The following is a 26,858-nucleotide window of genomic DNA, read 5'->3' as shown; positions in this document are numbered from 1 at the left end:
GTTTATTATTCAGGAATTATCAATAATTGTTACTGAAGTTCCATTCTCTTTACCTCACGGTTTCTCTTTCATTATTTTCTTTTTCCCTTTTCTTCTAAATTCTGAAAAAATTTCTTTAGCTTGTTCTCCATCACACTGATCTGGTTTCCCACTATCAATTTTACCTTTTACTGCCCCCGTTGTAGATGTTAATTTTGCTATTGCATTTCCTTTTTTGTTTTTGCCATTGCATTTTTAGAGTCTTGCAATTAACCTCATCTCATCCACTTCCCTTTTCAACTCATCCTGTTGCCTTTTCATTTCTCAATTCTCAACTCACGGCATTCTGCTCTGTTTCACTGAGACTACACCTTTTTCAATATAATGAGGATTCTGAACAGTTTTCTAAACTTGTTTCCTATTGTAAATAATTTTCACTGCTGTTCTCTTCTTTAGAGTTTTCAGGATGATATATATTTCCTTTGTTCTACAATAATTTTCAGTGATTGCATGCAGTTGTTATTTTTTTCTGTTTGCTCAACCTGGAGCAAGGAGATAATTGTCTAATGCTAGTATTAATATTTTTCAATAGATAGGATACGGACACTTACCTAGGGGTCACTCTTTTTACTCGGGTGCTATTCTAGTCCCAGATTTATGGTTGAAAATGTTTATATGTACAATTCTAGCTCAATTTAGTACAATAGTGCTTTGTAGGCCTCCATGCAACAAACCTCAGCTCTATTGAGAAGGTATTTTCCCCTACTCAGTGACTGGTTCTCTCACTCTGAAGCAATGGAGTACATAAAATAGAAACTACAAGCCTCAGTGTACACTGCTGCTAACTCTTCCCATTAGCAACAACCCACAACACTTTATTTGTGTATGTTACATCTCCCATGATGTAATGTACTTCTGTTAGTGCTTTTACTACTTCTTCCTACCCAGTCATTTTCTAGGTTTCCTCCACCAATTTGGCAACACATTGACTGCCTCCCACATCTGCCACCTGAAATGAAAAGAAGTCTTTCTAGATGCTTATTATCTCTGAGTCAAACAGAAAAGTCTTATGACCACCACCTCAGATTTTAGACCAGCAGATATGGGGGGACATCAGTCACATAGAGGCACACCTCATTTTACTGACTCAACTCACAGAGAGTGTAGTTTTGTTTTGTTTTTAACAAATTAAAGGTTTTGTGGCAACACTGCATCAAGCAAGGGTATCAGTGCCATTTTTCCAAGAGCATATGCTTACTTCCTGTCTCTGTGTCCCATTTTGGTAATCCTTGCAATATTTCAAACTTTTTTAATATTATTGTATCTGTTATGGTGATCTATGATCAGCAATCCTTGATCTTACTACTATAATTGTTTTGGGGTACCTCAAACCTCACCCATAGAAGACGGCAAGTGCGATCCATACATGTTTTGCGTGTTTTGACTGCTCTACCGACCAGCTGTTCGCCCATTTTTCTGCTTCTCTTCAGGCTTCCCTATTTCCCAAGATCCAATAATATTGAAATTGGGTCTACTAATATTCCTACAATGGCCTCTAAGTGATCAAGTGAAAAGAGGAGTTGCACATCCCTCACTTTAAAGCAAAAGCTAGAAATGATTAAGCCTGGTAAGGAAACCAGACGTGTCGAAAACCTAGACAGGCCAATAACTAGGCCTCTTGTGCTAAACAGTTACCCAAGTTGTGAATGCAAAGGAGAAGTTATTGAAGGAAATTAGAAGTACTACTCCAGTGAACACTGAAATGATAAGAAAGAAAACAGCCTTATTGCTGATATGGAGAAAGTCTGAGTGATCTGGAGAGATGATCAAACCAGCCACAATATTCCCTCAAGCCAAAACCTAATCCAGAGCAAGGTCCTAACTCTCTTCAATCTATGAGGGCTGAGAGGGATGAGGAAACTGAAGAAGAAATGTTGGAAGCTAGCAGAAGTTGATTCATGAGGTTTAAGGAAAAAAGCTGTCTTCGTAACATAAACTGCACGGTGAAGCAGCAAGTGCTGAAGTAGAAGTTGCAGCAAGTTATACCAAAGATCCAGCTAAGATCATTGCTGAAGGTGACTGCACTAAACAACAGATTTTCAATGTAGACAAAAGGACCTTCTATTAGAAGAAGATGCCATCTAGGACTCTCACAGCTAGAAATGAGAAGTCCATGCCTGGCTTGATTTTTTGTAGGGGGAAGGATGGTTGTTTTGTTTTTTCAGAGACAGAGTCTCACTGTGTCACTCAGGCTAGAGCGCAGTGGTGCAATCACAGCTCACTGCAGCCTTGAGCTCCTGGGCTGAAGCAATACTCCCACCTCAGCCTCCTGAGTACCTGGGACTACAGCCACATGCCACCACACATAGTTAATTTTTAAATTTTAAGTAGAGATAGACTCATGCTATGTTGCCCAGGCTAGTCTCAATCTCCTGGCCTCAAGCAAACCTCCCGCCTCAGACTCTCAAAATGCTGGGATTACAGCCACAAGCCACTGCACCTGGCCTGGCCTCAAAGTTTTGATGGACAAGCTTACTCTATTGTTAGAGGCTAATGAGACTGGTGACTTGAAGTTAAGGCCAATGCTCATTTACCATTTCAAAAATCTAAGGGCTCTGTTTGCAGCAGAAATTAAAAGTAGTACTTTTAATTTCCTTCAATAACTTCTCCTTTGCATTCACAACTTGTTTACTCAATATTTTAAGCCCACTACCGAGACCTACTGCTCAGAAAACAAAAAGACTTCTTTCAGAACATAACTACTCATTGACAATGCACCTAGACACCCAAGAGCTTTGATGGAGATGTAAAAGAAAATTAATGTTTTCATGCCTTCCAACACAACACTCATTCTGCAGCCCATGGATCAAGAAGTAATTCTGACTTTCAATCTTATTATTTAAGAAATATATGTTGGGCATGGTTGCTGACCCCTGTAACACTAACACTTTGAGAGGCTGAGGCAGGAGGACTGCCTGAGCCCAGGAGTTTGAGATCAGTCTGGGCAACAAAGTGAGACCCTGTCTCCACAAAAAAAAAAAAATCAAAAAATTAGCCTGGCATGGTCATGCACACCTGTAGTCCCACCTACATGAGAGGCTGAGGAAGAGGATCTCTTGAGCCCAGGAGGTCAAGGCTGCAGTGACCCATGTTCATGCCACAGCATTCCAGCATGGGTGAGAGAGATATATCCTATCTCAAAAATAAAATAAATGTATTTCTTAAGGCTTTAGCTGCCACAGGTAATGATTCCTCTGATGAATCTGGGCAAAATTAATTGAAAACTTTCTGAAAAGGATTCACCATTCTACAAGCTATTAAGAATATTTGTAATTTATGGGAGGAAGTCAAAATATCAACATTAACAGGAGTTTAGAAGAAGTCAATTCCAACCCTCATAGATGATTTTGAGGAGTTCAAGACATCAGAGGAGAAGGTTAACTGCAGATGTGGTAGAAATTACAAGAGAACTGGAATTAAAAGTGGAGTCTGAAGATGTGATTCAATTGCTGCTGCAACGTCATGATCCACTTGAACAAATCAGGTATTGCTTCTTACAGATAAGCAAAGAAAATGCTTTCTTGAAATGGAATCTACCCCTGTTGAACATACTGTGAACACTGTTGAAATGACAACAAAGGATTTAGAACATTACATACACTTAGTTGATAAAGCAGCAGCAGGATTTGAGAGGACTGACTACAATTGTGAAAGAAGTTCTATTGTGGGTAAAACGCTACCAAGCATTGCATGGTACAGAACAATCTTTCATGAAAGGACAAGTCAATCAATGCCATGGTACAGAACAATCTTTCATGAAAGGACAAGTCAATCAATGCAGCAAACTTCACAGATGTCCTATTTTAAGAAATTGCCAGTCACCCCAACCTTCAGCAACCACCACCCAGATCAGTCAGCAGCCATCAACATCAAGGTAAGAGCCTCCACTAGTAAAAGACAATTACTCAATGAGGGCTCAGATGATCATTACCATATTTTAGCAATAAAGTATTTTTATATTAAGGCACGTACATTTTCTAGACATAATGGCATTGCACACTTGGTAGACTACAGTAGAGTATGAACATAACTTTTATATGTACTGGGAAACCAAAAAATTCATGTGCTTCACTTTATGGCAATATTCACTTTACTGCTGTGGTCTGAAACCAAACCCACAATCTCACCAAGGTATGCCTATATTGGAAAACAATTTCACCAGATCTGGCTTCTGTGGGACGATGCTCTCAAATCCTGAAAACAGATGGACTATAATTCTAAGTTTTTGATATTATAATGAATTTTCATACTTATCTTTTTATATATACAGTATATAAACTTTTAAAAATATACCTGTATCTATGTATAGATAGATAGATAGATAGATAGATAGATAGATAGAGATATCAAACCCAATTTTCAGATGAAGAAATTAAAGCACTGAGAAGATGAGCAGATGAGTATTTGTCAAAGAAATAGCTCGAGGCAGAACTAGGCTGCAAACTCAAAAGGTTTTACTCCAGAACCTGTGCCCTGAGTCACTGAACTCTCTATCCTTTCTAAACACTAAGTTAAGCATAATTGCTTTCATAATTGTTTCATCCTAAAATGAGGAGAGTCCTCTCAACTCTTGGTTCTTGTTCCTAGTCACAAATGTGTAACAATTAGAATAATAGACAACCTTTATTAAATACAATACTTAATATGTGCCAGACATTGGCTTATGCAATTTCTATACTGCTATAGCTTGAATGTTTGATCCTTCCAAAACTCATGCTGAAATTTAATTCCCAGCACTGGCGGTGGGGCCTAATGGGAAGTGATTGAGTTATGGGGGTGGATCACTCAGGAATAGGTAAATCCCCTCTCTGGGTGGCAGTAAATGGGTTATATGTCTATTAGTTTCCACAAGAGCTGGTTGCTAAAAAGAGTGCGGCAACTCCCCTCTCTCTCTTGCTTCCTCCCTTGCCATGTGATCTCTCCATACTCTGGCTCCCCGCTGCATTTCACCATGAGTTTATGTAGTCTGAGACTTTCACCAGATGCCCCATCTTCCACCCAGCAGGATCATGAGCCAAATACATATTTTTCCTTTATAAATTACCCTGACTCAGGTATTCCTTATAGCAACACAAATGGACTAAGAAAAACACATTATCTCATTTAATCCTCACAACAATCCTATATGGTGGGTACTATTATATTCCTGTGTAACATATGAAACAAACAAACAAAATAGAAGCTTTACGACTTAGAGAAGGTAATAAACTCACCCCAAGTCAGAGAGCTCATAGATGGAAAAGCTAGGATTCAAACTAAGTGTAACTCCCATGCCCAAATGCTAATCCCTTATATTATAAAGCCTAATATATTCATCATATCATAGGTATTAATAGATGTATAATATGCTATATATAATTCTCCAATAAATTGGTAGTATATTTTGCTAAGAAGTCTTCTTTTCTTTTTTTTTTTTTTCGAGACATAGTCTCACTCTGTTGCCCAGGCTGGAGTGCAATGGCATGATATCGGCTCACTGCACCCTCTGCCTCCCAGGTTCAAGCGATTCTCCTGCTTCTGCCTCTCGATTAGTTGGGATTACAGGCACCCACCACCACCCGTGGCTAATTTTGTATTTTTAGTAGAGACAGAGTTTCACCATGTTGGCCAGGCTAGTTTCGAACTCCTAACCTCAGGTGATCCACCTGCCTCAGGCTCCCAAAGTGCTGGGATTACAGGCGTTAGCCACCACGCCTGGCACTGCTGAGAAGTTTTATGTTAAGAATTATCATTTTATATTCTACTATAAATACCTGGTGAAATAGAAATATTCTTCCATCATATACAATTAGATGCAAATTAGCCAGCAACACTTGTGGAACACATTTGTGGAAGGAAATTTCAATCCAACGTTTCCTGTATTCACTTTGGTAGATCTGTGTGCACTGCATCGAGAGGCATGCTGACCCTCTGACTTCTGATAGGTTTAATCAATGAGTACTGGCAGGAAATTGGACAGAGAAAGAACAGGAAACATGAGGTCTTTGTTCTGTTCACACATCCCCTGAAGGAACCCTGCACACTGGATGAGCACCAAAGGTCAAAGCTCCAGGCCTGGAAGTGATACTCTCCAGTCCCCAGTTACTAACCTACATGTTTTGTGCTATATTTTGTGATCTCTACATCTTGCCCACAATTGTAAATGGTTCTTTCACTAAATTCATTCAAATTACCCACTTTGAGTGCACCAGTTCTCTTCTCTGCCAGGGCTTGGGCTGATACAGAAGTAATCTGCTTTGGCATAGAATATGCCTTAATAGTTTAGAAGAGGATATTTTCCCATTCTATAGGGGTTTTTAATGTTCATATGTCTTTTTTAAAACAGCAAAGGTATACATACGTAATTACAAAAAAAAAGATGTGTAGCATTATAGAAAATACTCTTTCCTCAGATTCCTAATGTTGAGAAGCCAACTCTTCAAATTGGACCTAATAAATCATTCATGACTAAAGCACAATTTTAATGCAAGATGAATGGAATGCATAAGGCAGACCCCATGATTACTGCACACAGAAAGCCATTCTTGCTCTCTTCAGCCATGCTGATTCTATCCTAATTAGGGTGCTCTAGGAAACTGAAGATTTATGTCTGGCTCAAGGTTTTATGAGCCCAAACCAAATGTGCCTGATATTACTGAATTTTATAAACATCAAGCCAAAGACAGCTAGTCACTTAAATTTATGAGATATGTGGTGAAAGATTTGCAGTTAATCTACTGAACAGGAAATTGTCAGGTTTACGCACCTTGAGTGATCATTGGCATTATTTTTCTATCTATTCTATCCCATTCTATAGCAAGAATATAGAGAAATCAATACTCCAAGTATTGGATGGAGTGTAAATTGATTTAAAGTTAAGATTTTCTCTTAAAGATGTCAGTATAGCAATTTTGTCTTTAAGAATTTATCCTAAGGCCAACCCCCTTTGGGTTTCCTCCCATTGTATGGGAGCTCTGTTTTCACTGTGTTAAATCTTGGAACTGCACACTCTTCTGGTCTGTGTTTGTTACAGCTCAAGCTGAGCTTTTGCTCGCCGTCCACCACTGTTGTTTGACACCATTGCAGATCCACCGCTGACTTCCATCCCTCCAGATCCGGCAGGGTGTCCACTGTGCTCCTGATCCAGTGAGGTGCCCATTGCTGCTACGATCGGGCTAAAGGCTCACCATCGTTCCTGCATGGCTAAGTGCCTGGGTTCATCCTAATCGAGCTGAACACTAGTCTCTGGGTTCCATGGTTCTCTTCCATGACCCACAGCTTCTAATAGAGCTATAACACTCACCACATGGGCCAAAGTTCCATTCCTAAGAATCTGTGAGTCCAAGAACCCCAGGTCAGAGAACAAAAGGCTTGCCGCCATCTCGGGAGCAGCCTGCCACCATCTTGGGAGCTCTAAGAACAAAGACCCGCTGGTAACATTTCGTGGCCCATACGGGGATTCTCCAAAGCGGTGAGTAATATTGGACCACTTTCACTTGCTATTCTGTCCTATCCTTCCTTAGAATTGAAGGAAAATACCAGGCACCTGTTGGCCAGTTAAAAACAATTAGCGTAGCCGCCAGACTTAAGACTCAGGTGTGAGGCTTCTTGGGAAAAGGCTTTCTAACGACCCCCAAACCTTCTGAGTTGGGAGCATTGGTCTGCCTGGAACCAGCTTCTGCTTTCACAATTTTCCTGGGGGAAGCTGAGGACAGACTAGAGGCAGAAAGCTGTCATCCCGAACCCCCGGCATAAGCCAGTTGAGATCATGGTGCAGCCAGAAGTCTCTACTCAATAGTTGCTTATGCGTGCGCCCCGGCCTTTCCTTCTGATCCATACCTCCTGGGTCCCGACCACAGCTTTCTTGAAAGTGTAGCCCCAAAATTCTCCGTACCTCTGAATCTACCTCCTCTGATCCCTGCTTCCTAGGTACTAATGCTTCAGACTTTCACTTTCTCTCCCAAGTATTAGAGCAGGTTCTATCTCCAAAAGGATCTAAGGAAGCTCTACACTGCATCCTCAGGCCCCTAGGCTGTGAGCCCAGGGAGTCTCATCCCTGGTGCCCCTCCCAATTTAGGCATACAGCTCTCCACATGGGCAGTTATGTGGGACCCATTCCCCACCACCCTTGCCAGGGTCTTAGAACTGATGATCTAGTACTTTAACAACTGGATCTGGGTCTACAACAACATAATAGATCAGGATGAAACCATGCAATAGCCCCTGCAATACTCCAATTTTAGGAGTACAGAAACCTAATGGACAGTGGAGGTTAATGCAAGATCTCAGGATTATCAGTGAGGCCATTGTCCCTCTTTACCAACCTGTACTTAACCCTTATACTCTGCTTTCCCAAGTACCAGAGGAAGCAGAGTGGTTTACAGTCCTGGACCTTAAGGATGCCTTTTTCTGCATCCCTGTACATCCTGACTCTCAATTCTTGTTTGCCTTTGAAGATCTTTCAAACCCAATGTCTCAACTCACCTGGACTGTTTTACCCCAAGGGTTCAGGGAGCGCCACCATCTATTTGGCCAGGCATTAGCCCAAGATTTGAGCCAGTTCTCATACTTAGACACTCGTGTCCTTTGGTACATGAATGATTTACTTCTAGCTGCCCGTTCAGAAACCTTGTGCCATCAAGCCACCCAAGCACTTTTAAACTTCCACGCTACTTGTGGCTACAAGGTTTCCAAACCAAAGGCTCACCTCTGCTTAGAGCAGGTTAAATACTTAGGGCTAAAATTATCCAAAGGCACCAGGGCCCTCAGTGAGGAAAGTATCCAGCCTATACTGGCTTATCCTCATCCCAAAACCCTGAAGCAATTAAGAGGCTTCCTTGGCATAACAGGCTTCTGCCCAATACGGATTCCGAGGTATGGCGAAATAGCAGGCCATTATGCACACTAATTAAGGAAACTCAGAAAGTCAATATCCATTTAGTAGAATGGACACCTGAAGCAGAAGCAGCTTTTCAGACCCTAAAGAAGGGCCTAACCCAAGTCCCAGTGTTAGGCTTGCCAACAGGATAAGACTTTTCCTTATATGTCACAGAAAAAACAGGAACAGTTCTAAGAGTCCTTACACAGGCCCAAGGGACCAGCTTGCAACCTGTGGCATACCTGAGTAAGGAAATTGATGTGGTGGCAAAGGGTTGACCTCATTGTCTACAGGTAGTGGCAGCAGTAGCAGTCTTAGTGTCTGAAGCAATTAAAATGATACAGGGAAGAGATCTTACTGTGTGGACATCTCATGATGTGAACGGCATACTCACTGCTAAAGGAGACTTGTGGCTGTCAGACAACCGTTTGCTTAAATATCAGGTTCTATTACTTGAAGGACCAGTGCTGTGACTGTGCACTTGTGCAACTCTTAACCCAGCCACGTTTCTTCCAAACAATGAAGAAAAGATAGAACATAACTGTCAACAAGTAATTGCTCAAAACTATGCCACTTGAGGGGACCTTCTAGAGGTTCCCTTGACTGATCCTAACCTCAGCTTGTATACGATGGAAGTTCCTTTGTAGAAAAAGGACTTTGAAACGCGGCATATGCAGTGGTCAGAGATAATGGAATACTTGAAAGTAATCCCCTCACTCCAGGAACTAGCACTCCGCTGGCAGAACTAATAGCCCTCACTTGGGCACTAGAATTAGAAGGAAAAAGGGTAAATATACATACAGACTCTAAGTATGCTTACCTAGTCCTCCATGCCCATGCAGCAATATGGAGAGAAAGGGAATTCCTAACTTCTGAGGGAACACCTATCAAACATCAGGAAGCCATTAGGAGATTATTATTGGCTGTACAGAAACCTAAAGAGGTGGCAGTCTTACACTGCCGGGGTCTTCAGAAAAGAAAGGAAAAGGAAATAGAAGGGAATCGCCAAGCGGATATTGAAGCCAAAAGAGCCACAAGGTGGGACCCTCCATTAGAAATGCTTATAGAAGCACCCCTAGTATGGGGTAATCCCCTCCGAGAAACCAAGCCCCAGTACTCAGCAGAAGAAATAGAATGGGGAAACTCACGAGGACATAGTTTCCTCTCCTCAGGATGGCTAGCCACTGAAGAAGGAAAAATATTTTTGCCTGCAGCTAACCAATAGAAATTAAAACCCTTCACCAGATCTTTCACGTAGGCATTGACAGCACCCATCAGATGGCCAAATCATTATTTACTGGACGAGACCTTTTCAAAACTGTCAAGCAGATAGTCAGGGCCTGTGAAGTGTGCCAAAGAAATAATCCCCTGCCTTATCGCCAAGCTCCTTCAGGAGAACAAAGAATAGGCCATTACCCAGGAGAAGACTGGCAACTAGATTTTACCGATGTGCCCAAATCTCAGGGATTACAGTATCTACTAATCTGGGTAGATACTTTCCCTGGTTGGATGGAGGCCTTCCCTTGTAGGACGGAAAAGTCTCAAGAGGTAATAAAGGTACTAATTCATGAAATAATTCCCAGATTTGGACTTCCCCAAGGCTTACAGAGTGACAACGGCCCCGCTTTCAAGTCAGCGATAACCCAGGGAGTATCCCAGGTGTTAGGCATATAATATCACTTACACTACGCCTGGAGGCCACAATCCTCAGGAAAAGTTGAGAAAATGAATGAAACACTCAAACAACATCTAAAAAAGCTAACCCAAGAAACCCACCTTGCATGGCCTGCTCTGTTACCTAAAGCCTCACTAAGAATCTGAAACTCTCCCCAAAAAGCAGGACTTGGCCTATATGAAATGCTGTATGGACAGCCCTTCCTAACCAATGGCCTTGTGCTTGATCGAGAGATGGCCAACTTAGTTGCAGACATCACCTCCTTAGCCAAATATCAAGTTCTTAAAACATTACAGGGAACCTGTTCCCGAGAGGAGAGAAAGGAATTATTCCACTCTGGTGACGTGGTATTAGTCAAGTCCCTTTCCTTTAATTCCCCATCCCTAGACACATCCTGGGAAGAACCCTACCCAGTCATTTTATCCACCCCAACCGCGGTTAAGCGGCTGGAGTGGAGTCCTGGATATGTCACACTCAAGTCAAACCCTGGATACTGCCAAAGGAACCCAAAAATCCAGGAGACAACATTAGCTATTCCTGTGACTCTCTAGAGGATCTGCGCCTGCTCTTCAAGTGACAACCGTGAGGAAAGTAACTAGAATCGTAGATCCCCATGGCCCTCTCGTCATATTTTTCTTTTTACTGTTCTCTTACCCCCTTTCACACTCACTGCACCTCCTCCATGCTGCTGTACTACCAGTAGCTCCCCTTACCATGAGCTTCTATGGAGAATGTGGATTCCTGGAAATATTGATGCCCCATCGTATAGGAGTTTTTCTAAAGGAAACCCCACTTTCACCACCCACACTCATATGTCCCTGCACTTCAGGCCATACATTTCAATCCCTGTATCTTTAACTTCCTTGTTAAGTTCGTCTCTTCCAGAATCAAAGCTGTAAAACTACAAATGGTTCTTCAAATGGAGCCCCAGATGCAGTCCATGACTAAGATCTACCACAGACCCCTGGACGGGCCTGCTGGCCCACACTCCGATGATGATGACATCAAAGGCACCCCTCCCAAGGAAATCTCAATTGCATGACCCCTACTATGCCCCAACTCTGCAGGAAGCACTTAAGAGCGATCATCAGCCAACCTCCCCAACAGCACTTGGGTTTTCCTGTTAAGAGGGGGGACTGAGAGACAGGACTAGCTAGATTTCCTAGGCCGACTAAAAATTCCTAAGCCTAGCTGGAAAAGGTGACTGCACCTACCTTTAAACAACGGGCTTGTAACTCAGCTCACAGCCAGCCAATCAGGTAGTAAAGAGGGCTCACTAAAATACAAATTAGGCTAAAAAGAGGAGGTAAAGAAATAGTCAAATCCTATATCACCTGAGAGCACAGGGCCAGAACAATGATTGGGATATAAACCCAGGCATTCGAGCAGGGAGCGGCAACCCCCTTTGGGTCCCTTCCCATTGTATAGGAGCTCTGTTTTCACTCTATTAAATCTTGCAACTGCAAAAAAAAAAAAAAAAAAAAAAAAAAAAAGAAGATGGCCGAATAGGAACAGCTCCAGTTTCCAACTCCCAGCGCGAGCGACACAGAAGACCGGTGATTTCTGCATTTTCAACTGAGGTACTGGGTTCATCTCACTGGGGAGTGCCGGACGATCGACGCTGGTCAGCTGCTGCAGCCCAACCAGCGAGAGCTGAAGCAGGGCGAGGCATTGCCTCACCTGGGAAGTGCAAGGGGGAAGGGAATCCCTTTTCCTAGCCAGGGGAACTGAGACACACAACACCTGGAAAATCGGGTAACTCCCACCCCAATACTGCGCTTTAAGCAAACAGGCACACCAGGAGATCATATCCCACACCTGGCCGGGAGGGTCCCACACCCACGGAGCCTCCCTCATTGCTAGCACAGCAGTCTGTGATCTACCGGCAAGGCAGCAGCGAGGCTGGGGGAGGGGCGCCCGCCATTGCTGAGGCTTAAGTAGGTAAACAAAGCTGCTGGGAAGCTCGAACTGGGTGGAGCTCACAGCAGCTCAAGGAAACCTGCCTGTCTCCATAGACTCCACCTCTGGGGACAGGGCGATAACAAACCCAGCCGAAACCTCTGAAGACGCAAAGGACTCTGTCTGACAGCTTTGAAGAGAGCAGTGGATCTCCCAACACGGAGGTTGAGATCTGAGAAGGGACAGACTCCCTGCTCAAGTGGGTCCCTGACCCCTGAGTAGCCTAACTGGGAGACATCCCCCACTAGGGGCAGTCTGACACCCCACACCTCACAGGGTGGAGTACACCCCTGAGAGGAAGCTTCCAAAGCAAGAATCAGACAGGTACACTCGCTGTTCAGAAATATTCTATCTTCTGCAGCCTCTGCTGCTGATACCCAGGCAAACAGGGTCTGGAGTGGACCTCAAGCAATCTCCAACAGACCTACAGCTGAGGGTCCTGACTGTTAGAAGGAAAACTATCAAACAGGAAGGACACCTACACCAAAACCCCATCAGTACATCACCATCATCAAGACCAGAGGCAGATAAAACCACAAAGATGGGGAAAAAGCAGGGCAGAAAAGCTGAAAATTCAAAAAATAAGAGCGCATCTCCCCCGGCAAAGGAGCGCAGCTCATCGCCAGCAACGGATCAAAGCTGGACAGAGAATGACTTTGACGAGATGAGAGAAGAAGGCTTCAGTCCATCAAATTTCTCAGAGCTAAAGGAGGAATTACGTACCCAGCGCAAAGAAACTAAAAATCTTGAAAAAAAAGTGGAAGAACTGATGGCTAGAGTAATTAATGCAGAGAAGGTCATAAACGAAATGAAAGAGATGAAAACCATGACACGAGAAATACGTGACAAATGCACAAGCTTCAGTAACTGACTCGATCAACTGGAAGAAAGAGTATCTGCGATTGAGGATCAAATGAATGAAATGAAGCGAGAAGAGAAACCAAAAGAAAAAAGAAGAAAAAGAAATGAACAAAGCCTGCAAGAAGTATGGGATTATGTAAAAAGACCAAATCTACGTCTGATTGGGGTGCCTGAAAGTGAGGGGGAAAATGGAACCAAGTTGGAAAACACTCTTCAGGATATCATCCAGGAGAACTTCCCCAACCTAGTAGGGCAGGCCAACATTCAAATCCAGGAAATACAGAGAACGCCACAAAGATACTCCTCGAGAAGAGCAACTCCAAGACACATAATTGCCAGATTCACCAAAGTTGAAATGAAGGAAAAAATCTTAAGGGCAGCCAGAGAGAAAGGTCGGGTTACCCACAAAGGGAAGCCCATCAGACTAACAGCAGATCTCTTGGCAGAAACTCTCCAAGCCAGAAGAGAGTGGGGGCCAATATTCAACATTCTTAAAGAAAAGAATATTCAACCCAGAATTTCATATCCAGCCAAACTAAGTTTCATAAGTGAAGGAGAAATAAAATCCTTTACAGATAAGCAAATGCTTAGAGATTTTGTCACCACTAGGCCTGCCTTACAAGAGACCCTGAAGGAAGCACTAAACATGGAAAGGAACAACCGGTACCAGCCATTGCAAAAACATGCCAAAATGTAAAGACCATCGAGGCTAGGAAGAAACTGCATCAACTAACGAGCAAAATAACCAGTTAATATCATAATGGCAGGCTCAAGTTCACACATAACAATCTTAACCTTAAATGTAAATGGACTAAATGCTCCAATTAAAAGACACAGACTGGCAAACTGGATAAATAGTCAAGACCCATCAGTCCGCTGTATTCAGGAGACCCATCTCACACGCAGAGACATACATAGGCTCAAAATAAAGGGATGGAGGAAGATTTACCAGGCAAATGGAGAACAAAAAAAAGTGGGGGTTGCAATACTAGTCTCTGATAAAACAGACTTTAAGCCATCAAAGATCAAAAGAGACAAAGAAGGCCATTACATAATGGTAAAGGGATCAATTCAACAGGAAGAGCTAACTATCCTAAATATATATGCACCCAATACAGGAGCACCCAGATTCATAAAGCAAGTCCTTAGAGACTTACAAAGAGACTTAGACTCCCATACAATAATAATGGGAGACTTCAACCCTCCACTGTCAACATTAGACAGATCAACGAGACAGAAAGTTAACAAGGATATCCAGGAATTGAACTCATCTCTGCAGCAAGCAGACCTAATAGACATCTATAGAACTCTCCACCCCAAATCAACAGAATATACATTCTTCTCAGCACCACATCGTACTTACTCCAAAATTGACCACGTAATTGGAAGTAAAGCACTCCTCAGCAAATGTACAAGAACAGAAATTATAACAAACTGTCTCTCAGACCATAGTGCAATCAAACTAGAACTCAGGACTAAGAAACTCAATCAAAACCGCTCAACTACATGGAAACTGAACAACCTGCTCCTGAATGACTACTGGGTACATAATGAAATGAAGGCAGAAATAAAGATGTTCTTTGAAACCAATGAGAACAAAGATACAACATACCAGAATCTCTGGGACACATTTAAAGCAGTGTGTAGAGGGAAATTTATAGCACTAAATGCCCACAAGAGAAAGCAGGAAAGATCTAAAATTGACACTCTAACATCGCAATTAAAAGAACTAGAGAAGCAAGAGCAAACACATTCGAAAGCTAGCAGAAGGCAAGAAATAACTAAGATCAGAGCAGAACTGAAGGAGATAGGGACACAAAAAACTCTCCAAAAAATCAATGAATCCAGGAGTTGGTTTTTTGAAAAGATCAACAAAATTGACAGACCACTAGCAAGACTAATAAAGAAGAAAAGAGAGAAGAATCAAATTGACGCCGTAAAAAATGATAAAGGGGATATCACCACCGATCCCACAGAAATACAAACTACCATCAGAGAATACTATAAACACCTCTACGCAAATAAACTGGAAAATCTAGAAGAAATGGATAATTTCCTGGACACTTACACTCTTCTAAGACTAAACCAGGAAGAAGTTGAATCCTTGAATAGACCAATAGTAGGCTCTGAAATTGAGGCAATAATTAATAGCCTACCAACCAAAAAAAGTCCAGGACCAGATGGATTCACAGCTGAATTCTACCAGAGGTACAAGGAGGAGCTGGTACCATTCCTTCTGAAACTATTCCAATCAATAGAAAAAGAGGGAATCCTCCCTAACTCATTTTATGAGGCCAACATCATCCTGATACCAAAGCCTGGCAGAGACACAACAAAAAAAGAGAATTTTAGACCAATATCCCTGATGAACATCGATGCAAAAATCCTCAATAAAATACTGGCAAACCGGATTCAGCAACACATCAAAAAGCTTATCCACCATGATCAAGTGGGCTTCATCCGTGGGATGCAAGGCTGGTTCAACATTCGCAAATCAATAAACATAATCCAGCATATAAACAGAACCAAAGACAAGAACCACATGATTATCTCAATAGATGCAGAAAAGGCTTTTGAAAAATTCAACAGCCCTTCATGCTACAAACGCTCAATAAATTCGGTATTGATGGAACGTACCTCAAAATAATAAGAGCTATTTATGACAAACCCACAGCCAATATCATACTGAATGGGCAAAAACTGGAAAAATTCCCTTTGAAAACTGGCACAAGACAGGGATGCCCTCTCTCACCACTCCTATTCAACATAGTGCTGGAAGTTCTGGGTAGGGCAATCAGGCAAGAGAAAGAAATCAAGGGTATTCAGTTAGGAAAAGAAGAAGTCAAATTGTCCCTGTTTGCAGATGACATGATTGTATATTTAGAAAACCCCATTGTCTCAGCCCAAAATCTCCTTAAGCTGATAAGAAACTTCAGCAAAGTCTCAGGATACAAAATTAATGAGCAAAAATCACAAGCATTCTTATACACCAGTAACAGACAAACAGAGAGCCAAATCAGGAATGAACTTCCATTCACAATTGCTTCAAAGAGAATAAAATACCTAGGAATCCAACTTACAAGGGATGTAAAGGACCTCTTCAAGGAGAACTACAAACCACTGCTCAGTGAAATAAAAGAGGACACAAACAAATGGAAGAACATACCATGCTCATGGATAGGAAGAATCAATATCGTGAAAATGGCCATACTGCCCAAGGTAATTTATAGATTCAATGCCATCCCCATCAAGCTACCAATGAGTTTCTTCACAGAATTGGAAAAAACTGCTTTAAAGTTCATATGGAACCGTAAAAGAGCCCGCATCTCCAAGACAATCCTAAGTCAAAAGAACAAAGCTGGAGGCATCACGCTACCTGACTTCAAACTATACTACAAGGCTACAGTAACCAAAACAGCACGGTACTGGTACCAAAACAGAGATATAGACCAATGGAACAGAACAGAGTCCTCAGAAATAATACCACACATCTACAGCCATCTGATCTTTGACAAACCTGAGAGAAACAAGAAATGGGGAAAGGATTCCCTATTTAATAAATGGTGCTGGGAAAATTGGCTAGCCATAAGTAGAAAGCTGAAACTGGATCCTTTCCTTACTCCTTATACGAAAATTAATTCAAGATGGATTAGAGACTTAAATGTTAGACCTAATACCATAAAAATCCTAGAGGAAAACCTAGGTAGTACCATTCAGGACATAGGCATGGGCAAAGACTTCATGTCTAAAACACCAAAAGCAACGGCAGCAAAAGCCAAAATTGACAAATGGGATCTCATTAAACTAAAGAGCTTCTGCACAGCAAAAGAAACTACCATCAGAGTGAACAGGCAACCTACAGAATGGGAGAAAATTTTTGCAATCTACTGATCTGACAAAGAGCTAATATCCAGAACCTACAAAGAACTCAAACAAATTTACAAGAAAAAAACAAACAACCCCATCAAAAAGTGGGCAAAGGATATGAACAGACATTTCTCAAAAGAAGACATTCATACAGCCAACAGACACATGAAAAAATGCTCATCATCACTGGCCATCAGAGAAATGCAAATCAAAACCACAATGAGATACCATCTCACACCAGTTAGAATGGTGATCATTAAAAAGTCAGGAAACAACAGGTGCTGGAGAGGATGTGGAGAAATAGGAACACTTTTACACTGTTGGTGGGATTGTAAACTAGTTCAACCATTATGGAAAACAGTATGGCGATTCCTCAAGGATCTAGAACTAGATGTACCATATGACCCAGCCATCCCATTACTGGGTATATACCCAAAGGATTATAAATTATGCTGCTATAAAGACACATGCACACGTATGTTTATTGAGGCACTATTCACAATAGCAAAGACTTGGAATCAACCCAAATGTCCATCAGTGACAGATTGGATTAAGAAAATGTGGCACATATACACCTTGGAATACTATGCAGCCATAAAAAAGGATGAGTTTGTGTCCTTTGTAGGGACATGGATGCAGCTGGAAACCATCATTCTTAGCAAACTATCACAAGAACAGAAAACCAAACACCGCATGTTCTCACTCATAGGTGGGAACTGAACAATGAGATCACTTGGACTCAGGAAGGGGAACATCACACACAGGGGCCTATCATGGGGAGGGGGGAGGGGGGAGGGATTGCATTGGGAGTTATACCTGATGTAAATGACGAGTTGATGGGTGCAGCACACCAACATGGCACAAGTATACATATGTAACAAACCTGCACGTTATGCACATGTACCCTACAACTTAAAGTATAATAATAATAAATAAATTAAAAAAAAAATTTATCCTAGGTAAATAATCACAGATGTGTGTAAAGATTTATTTATTCATATATTCATGAAGACAATCAATATAAACACTCAATGAATATGCAGTCTTAAAAATTATGTTATAGGAGAATGTATAATGGCATGGAAAAAATGTTTATAAAATATTTTAAGTGTAAAAAAGTAGATATTGAAAACATATGTAGGCTTCTGGTGCCAGCCCAAATGGAGTAAGCTGACTACAGCCTATCAATTCCACTGATTACAACTAAGAACTCTGAACAGAGTACAAAAGTCAACTGCCTGAGGACTTTGAAAAGTACACAATGACAGGTGCATTGGGAGCTAAAGCAAAAATAAATAAGGACCCATAAAGGTACAGTTTGTGGATTTTTACTCTCCTTTTTTCCCCTTATTTGACCTGAGTGCAGACTGCATTCTAGAACTGGAAAGCAAGCACTGATAGCAAAATCTCCAGGAGAATCCCCTTCTTTCCAGTCTGAGGATAGAGGAAAAGTCATCTATCATAATCTCTCCTAGAGATTATGATTCCCTCTTTTTTTTCCCTTTAGCATGAGTACCTAAAACCCCAAGAAAATCCATCTCAATGACCAGAGGAACCAAGCAAGAGGAAGTCCTGCTGTGTAACTGGTGGAGAGAAAATATGTTTTTTTTTTTCCTCTCTCTCTCTTTTCTCCTGCTGCCTCGCTGTGAAGGCATCACCAATTGTGTGAACTGCATGACATCATGGGAGGCTAAAATTTTGAGAAGACTCTTTCTGACTGCAGAAACCATAAAAAGAAACATCTTGAGAGCTGGAGAGTATAAAAGAAATCACAAAAAGAAGAGCTGGAAAAAGGAAACTTGGTTGATTGCCTGCTTAAACAGATAAACAAAATCAACATTTCTCCATAGAATTTTAACAGGACCTTTAGCCTCACCACATAATGTTTGATACGGTTAGGCTATGTCCCCACCCAAATCTCATCTTGAATTGTAGCTCCCATAATTCCCACATGTTGTGGGAGGGACCCAGTGGAGATAATTGAATCATGGGGGTGGTTTCCCCCATACTGTTCTCAAGATAGTGAGTAAGTTTCATGAGGTCTGACGGTTTTATAAGGGGTTTTCCCTTTTGCTTGGCTCTCATTCTGTCTTGTCTGCTACCATGTAAGACACGCCTTTTGCCTTCCACCACGAGTGTGAGGCCACCCCAGCCATGTAAAACTGTGAGTCCATTAAACCTCTTTTTCTTTAAAATTACCTAGTCTCAAATATGTCTTTATCAGCAGTGTGAAAACAGACTAATACAATATTCAAAATGTTCATGGTATAATCCAAAATAATTTGACATACAAAGAGCCAGGAAAAATGGGTAAATATTAAGGGAAACCACAATCAACAGATGTCAACCCCAAAAGGACCCCAATGGTGGAATTATTAGGCAAGGACTTTACAGCAGCTCTTCAATAATCCTCCATAAGGTAAAGATGAACACTGTTAAAATGAATGAAAGATAGAAATTAATTGCTGAGAAATAGTAACCATAAAATGGAACCAGGTGGACATTTTAGAACTGAAATACACAACACTGGAAATTTAAAAATCCACTAGATGGATGCAATAGCAATATGTAGATTACAGTGGAAAGAGTGAATTTGAAGATGGATCAATAGAAATGATACAATCTAAAGAAGACAGAAAAAGAGAAACAGAAAAAAATGAACAAGTCCTCAGCAACCTGCGGAATAATAATCAAAAGATCTGACATGCATATCAATGGAGTCCTGGAAGAGTAGGATCTAAAAAGAGTACTCTTTAGTAGCACTAAAAGAGTAGGATCCTCATCAGTAGATAGAGACGTATAAGAATAGTCATACTACATCTACCAAGTGTCAATATCAAGTGGCAGCTTCAAATCCAAATTGGTGGTTGGATGTAAAGTGGAATTTTAATTGGTGGAAGAAGAGATGAAAGAAAGAGGTAATCATAGAAAAAATATTAAAAAAATAATGGCTGAAAACTTCTCAAACTGAGTGAAAGACATAATTGCAGATTCAAGAAGCTCAGCAAAGTCCTACCAAAGTAAACTTACAAAATCATACTCAGAAACATCACACTTAGACTGCTGAAAACCAAAGATGAGGAAAAAAATATAAAGGCAACCAGAGAGAAACAACACATTGTCTTTAAGAGCACAATGGCTTAAATAATTGCAAATTTCTCTTCAGAAAAATTCATTCATACAGGCTAGATGACAGTGACACATCTTTTAAGTGATGAAACAAAAGAACTGCTAACCAGAACTTTATATCCAGCAAAAATATCCTTCAGGAATGAAGGCAAAACAAAGCATACTCAGATGAAGAAAAACCAACAGACTTGTTGCCAGCAGATCTCTTCTTAATGAAATGCTAAATAAATTCTGAAGCTGAAGGGAAATGATATCAGAGGGAAATATCAACGTAAGAACTAAAGAGAGAGCAACAGAAATAGTAAATATCTGGGTAATCCAATAGAGTATTTCACTATATACTAAGTTCTTTAACATATTTATTGTTAATAGCAAAAAATATATATTTTAGGGTTCTCAAGTTATATAGATATAATGAAAATTACAACTATGACATAAATTGAGGAGGGAAAAGTGACAAGGCTTATATATTTCACTTGAAGTGATAAACTATTCTCTCTAAGTAGATTGTGTAAAGCTAGATTTGTATATGGTAATTACTAGAGAAACAACTAAAATAATTCAGAGATATACACAAACAGCCGACAGATAAAATTAAATACTAAAAAACATTCAAATAACCCAGAAGAAGGCAGGAAATGGAGGTGGAAGAACAAAAAAAGGATAACAAATAAAAAACTAATAATAAAATGGTAGCCCTAAATCCAACTATTTTAATAATTACATTAAATGTAAATTGTACCTATTAAAGAATAGAGATTATCAAATTAAATTTTAAAAATAAGATGCAACTATATGTTATCTACAAAAAAAATCACTTTAAATATGTTGATAAAGATAAATTAAAAGTAAAAATATGGAAAAAGATATACCATGCAAACACTAATATAAAGAAAGCTAGAGAAGCTATACTAATATCAGACAAAGCAGAATTTGGAACAAGGAAAATAATTACCTAGGAAAAAGAACATTGTATAGTGATAAAGGGTCAACTCACCAAGATACATAGCATTTCCAAATGTGTCTGTACTTTTAACAAGGTGTATGTTCCAAAATATATGATGCAAGAACTAATAAAACTGAATTAAGAAATAGACAAATCCACAATTATACTTAAGAGACTTGGATTCTCCTTTCTCAGTTAATGAGAGACCCAGAAAATAGGCAAGAATATAGAAGACCTGAATAACACTATCAACAAACTTCTCCTAGTTGACATTTAAGAAACACTCCACTTACTAAAAGCAAAATACATATTTCAAGTGCACACTGAATATGTAACATGATGGCCCATATTCTGAGCCATAAAACCAAACTTAACAAATTTAAAAGAACTGAAATCATGCAAAGAATGACCTCCGATTGTAATGTAATTAAATTGGAAGTAAATCATGAAAAGATATCTGTAAAAAATATATCAACAGTGTACAACTCACTGTAAAAGAGAACCAAAGGAAATTTTTAAAAATATTTTTAACTGAATGAAAATGAAAATAAGATGTATTAAAACATGAGATACAGTTAAAGTGGCGCCTAGGGTAAAATTTTTAGCATCAAATGCTTATATAGGAAAGAATAAAGGGTTTGAATTAATCATGTAAGCTTCCCCATTAAGAAATTTGTTAAAGAAGAACAAAACAAACCCAAAACAAACAAAAGGAAGACTAATAAAGGTTAAAAACAGAAATCAGCCTGGCACAGTGGCTTATGCCTGTGGTCTCAGCAGTTTAGGAGGCTGAGCAGGGTGCATTGCTTGAGCTCAGGAGTTCAAGACCAACCCGGGCAACACGGCAAAACCCTGTCCCTACCAAAAAGTACAAAAAATTGTCTGGGCATGGTGATGTGTGCCTGTAGTCCCTGCTACTTGTGGCTGAGGTGGGAAGATCACCTAAACCTGGAAGGGGTTGAGGCTGCAGTAAGCCGCACTCCAGCCTGGGTGACAGAGCAAGACCTTTTCTCAAAAAGAAAAAAAAAAAAAAAGAAATCAATGAAATTGAGAACAATAAATATAGAAAAAAATCAAAAGCTGATCTTTGAAACAAATCAAAAATGTGTGTAACTCCTAGCCAGACTGATGAAGAAAAAGGAGATAAGGCACAAATTACCCATATCAGCAATGAAATACTATTATCACTACAGACCCTACAGACAATAAGAGAAAGATAAGAAGCAAATGCTGAAAGATGAAATTGACCAATTCTTTGAAAGATACCAAATCTCAGTTTTGAAAACTGACAACATTAATAGTCCTACATTTTGAAATCAACCAAATAGAATTTGTGAATAAAATTTTCCAATAAAGAAAATCCCAAGCCCAGTGGTTTTCACTGCTAAATTCTACCAAACATTCTGGAAAGAAGTAACACTAATTTTGCTTAATCTCTTCCGGAACACTTAAGAGGAATGAGACCAATATATCCTAATATCAAAGCCAAAAACAAGAAAAGAAAAACACACTATTGACAAATTTTCCTCGTGAACTGAGAGGCAAAAAAACTCAACAAAATAGCAAATTAAATCCAGCTATATCTAAAATAAGCAATACATCATAACCAAGTAGCACTCATCCCCAAATGCAAGCCTGGTTCGAGTCAAAAATCATCACACATCAATATTTTAAATTACACTACAAAGCTATGGTAATCAAAACAATATGGTGCTGATATAAAAACAGACACATGGACGAGTGCAACAGAATCAAGAGCTCAGAAATGAAGTCAAAGATATATAGTCAACTAATTTTTGACAAAGCCACCAAAAGAACACAATGGGGAAAGGATAATCTCTTTAATAAATGGTGCTGGAAAAACTAGATTTTCACAGGCAGAAGAATAAAATTTGACTCTTCTCTTGCACCATATACAAAATTCAACATGAAATGTACAATCAACCTAAATGTAAGGCCAGAAACTATAAAACTCCTAGAAGAGAATACAGGGGAATAGTTCCCAGAAAATGGTCTTGGCGATGATTTATTCATTTATTTGGATATCATACCAAAAGCTCAGGCCACAAATCAAAAGTAAATAAATGAGACTACATCAAACTAAAAGTCTTTTGCACAGCAAAGGAAACAAACAATAAAATGAAATGGCAACTTACAAACTGGGAAAAATATTTGCAAACTAATATTTGATAAGGGTTTAACACTTAAAATTTATAAAGAACTGATATGACTCAATCATAGAAAAACAAATGACCCAATTAAAAACAGGCAAAAGACTTGAATAGACATTTGTCCAAATAAGACATAAAAATCAAGAACAGGTCTATGAAAAGGTGCTCAATATCACTGATATAGTTTGAATATGTATTCCTGCCTAAATCTCATATTGAAATGTAATCCCCAATGTTGGAGGTGAGGCCTGGTGGGAAGTTATTGGATCATGGGGATTTCTCATGAATGGTTTAGCACTATCCCCTTTGCTGTCCTTGCGATACTGAGTGACCTCTCATGAGATCTGGCTGTTTACAAGTGTCTAGCACTTAACTCTCTCACCCTGCTTTTGCCACCTAACATGCAAGCTTCCACTTCACTTTCTGCCATGACTGTAAGCTTTCAGAGGCCTCCCCAGAAGTAGATGTTAGTGTTATGCCTCCTACACAGCCTGCAGAACCATGAGCCAATTAAACCTCTTTTCTTATAAATTACCCAGTCTCAGGTATAGAAATGAAAACCAAAACCACTATGAGATAGCACCTCACACCCATTAGAATGGCTATTATCAAAAAGTCAAAAAAGAAGAAATGTTAGCAAAGGTGTGGATAAAAAGGAACTCTTGTACACTGTTCATAGGAATGTAGGTTGGTAGAGCCATATGAAAAACAATATGGAGGTTTCTAAAAAATAAAATTAAAAAAAAAAATAGAACCACCATATGACCCAGCAACCCCTCTTCTGGGCATATACCCAAAGGAAAGGAAATCACGATATCAGAAAGATATCTGCACTCCCATGTTCATTGCAGCATCATTCACAATAGCCAAGATATGGAAACAACCTCTCTGTTGATAGACACGTGGACAATGAAACTGCAGTGTATATATACATATAATTCAGCCCTAAAGAAGAATGAGATCCATTTGTCACAACATGGATGAGCCTAGAGGACATGATGCTAAGTAAAATAAGCCAGACAGAGAAAGAAAAATAATGCATGGTCTCGTTTATATGTGAAATCCAAAAAAAATCAAATATACAGAGAGAGAAAACAAAACAGTGGTTACCAGGCACAGGAGTGGGAAGTGGGGAGGGAATGAGGAGAAGTAGGTCAGAGGATATAAAATAGCAGATATATAGGATGACCAAGTCTAGACATCTAATGTATAAAATGAGTCCTTAGGACTCTATGTAATAAAATTGTACTCTATTTGGGATTCATGCTAAACGAATGGCTTTTAGTGGTTCTTGCCACAAAATCAAAAAATGGGCAACTCTGTGAAATAATGGATATGTTAATTTGCCTCAATACTGTAATCTTTTTACCATTCAAATATATCCCATAACCTCATGTTGTATACCTTAAATATACACAATAAAATTTATTTTTAAAAAATTTGGGGGAAAGTCAAGAAAAGCCATATGAACAAATCAAACCATAAGACAAAATTCAACATCCACTTGTAGTTTTATCGAATCTCTCGGCAAACTTGGAATAGTAGGAAACTTACTCAACTGATCAACTGATAAGGGGCATAAACAAAAAAATCTATATCTAATATCATACTTAATTGCAAAAGACTACATGTTTTCCTCCTAAGAAAGGAACAAGAAACAAGAAAGGATCCTCCTAAGGTTATCTGCTCTCTCCTCTTCTACCTGAAACCTACTGAAAGTCTTAACCAAGGCAATAAACCATAAGAAGGAAATAAAAGCTATCCAGACTGAAAAGGAAGAAATAAAATGTCTCTATTAACAGGTGACATGATTGTCTAAATAAAAAAAGAAACTCCCATAGAATCGAAAGCAAAGCTCCTTGAACTAATAAATAAGTTTAGTTAAATCACCAGGACATAAGGTCAAAATATACAAATTAAATATGTGTCTATACACTAACAATAAACAACCAGAAAGTAAAATTTAACAAAACAGAACTATTTGTTTCACTAAAGAGGATATACAGATAGCAAGTAATCATATGAAAATATATTCAACATCATTAGCCATTTGAAAAATGAAAATTAAAACCACAATGAGCCAGGCACAGTGGCTCATACCTGTAATCCTAGCACTTTCAGTGACTGAAATGGGAGGATCACTTGAGGCCAAGAGTTTGAGACCAGCCTGGATAATGCAGCAAAGCCCTGTCTCTATGAAAAAGAATTAAAAAAAAAAATGATCTGGGCATGGTGGCACATGCCTGTAGTCCCAGCTACTCGGGATGCTGAGGCAGGAGGATCAACTGATCCCAGAAATTTGAGATTACAGTGAGCTATGATCACGCCACTGCACTCCAGCCTGGGTGACAGACCAAGACTCAGTCACACACACACACACACACACACACACACACACACACACACACAAAAGGAAAAAAGAAGGTGAGGAGAAGGAGGAAGAGGGGGAGAAAGAGGGAGATGGAGGAAGAAGAACAACAACAACAAAAAGAAGAAGAAGAACCACCATTACCACCACCACCATGATGAGATATCACTATATACCAATTAAAATGGCTAAAATTAAAAATATTGACAACATCAAATAACTGGCAAGAATGGGGCTAAATTTTCTCTCTCACATATTTCTGGTGTAGATGTAAAATGGTACAGCCACTCTGAACAACCATTTGGTGGCTTCCTATAAAACTAAAAAGTGCAACAATCATAGAATACAGCATTTTTCTTCTTGGATGTTTATACCAGAGAAATAAAAACTTATGGTTACACAAAAACCTCTGCATGAATGTCCACAGCAGCTTTATTTATAATAGCCCAAAACTGGAAACAATCCAGATATCCCTTAATGGATAAATGGCTAAACTGTGGTGTATGCATACTATGTAATACTACTGGCAATTAAAAAGGAACAAACTACTGATACATGTGACACCTTGGGTGACTTTCTAGGGAATTATTCTGATTTTTTTAAAAAAAGCAATCCCCAGAAGTCACATATGTAAGGTTATGGATACACAATATTCTTGAAATGACAGAAATCATAGAAAGAACAAATTAATGACTGCCAAAGGTTAGGGATGGGGCAAAGGGAGAAGGTAGTTGTGGCCATAAAAGGGCTACATGAGGTATCTTTGTGATAATGGAAAGGTTCTGTATCTTTGCTGTTTCAATATCAATTATCTTGGTTGCGATATTATAATACAGTTTTGCAAGGTGTAACCACTGGGAGAAAGTGAGTAAAGCCTACACAGTATCGCTCTGTGTTTCTTAAAACTGAAGTGAATCTACAATTATCTCAATTAAAATGTCAATTAAATATAAAAGGGTCGCTGCCGTTGAATTTTGTTGTCTCTA

At 39.7% G+C, this 26,858-nt stretch overlaps 1 protein-coding gene across 21 annotated transcripts in view; it reads right to left on the bottom strand.

Annotated features, from left to right (window-relative positions):
* Positions 1-26,858, bottom strand: part of AIG1 (androgen induced 1) — a 326,962-nt gene that overhangs the window by 289,275 nt on the left and 10,829 nt on the right. The window lies entirely within an intron of this gene.

The sequence above is a fragment of the Macaca fascicularis genome, chromosome 4 (genome assembly GCF_037993035.2).
Source record: "Macaca fascicularis isolate 582-1 chromosome 4, T2T-MFA8v1.1".
In the NCBI taxonomy this organism is placed as follows: domain Eukaryota; kingdom Metazoa; phylum Chordata; class Mammalia; order Primates; family Cercopithecidae; genus Macaca; species Macaca fascicularis.
Note: the sequence above shows the minus strand (reverse complement) of the source record. Positions and strands in the feature narration are given on the sequence as shown.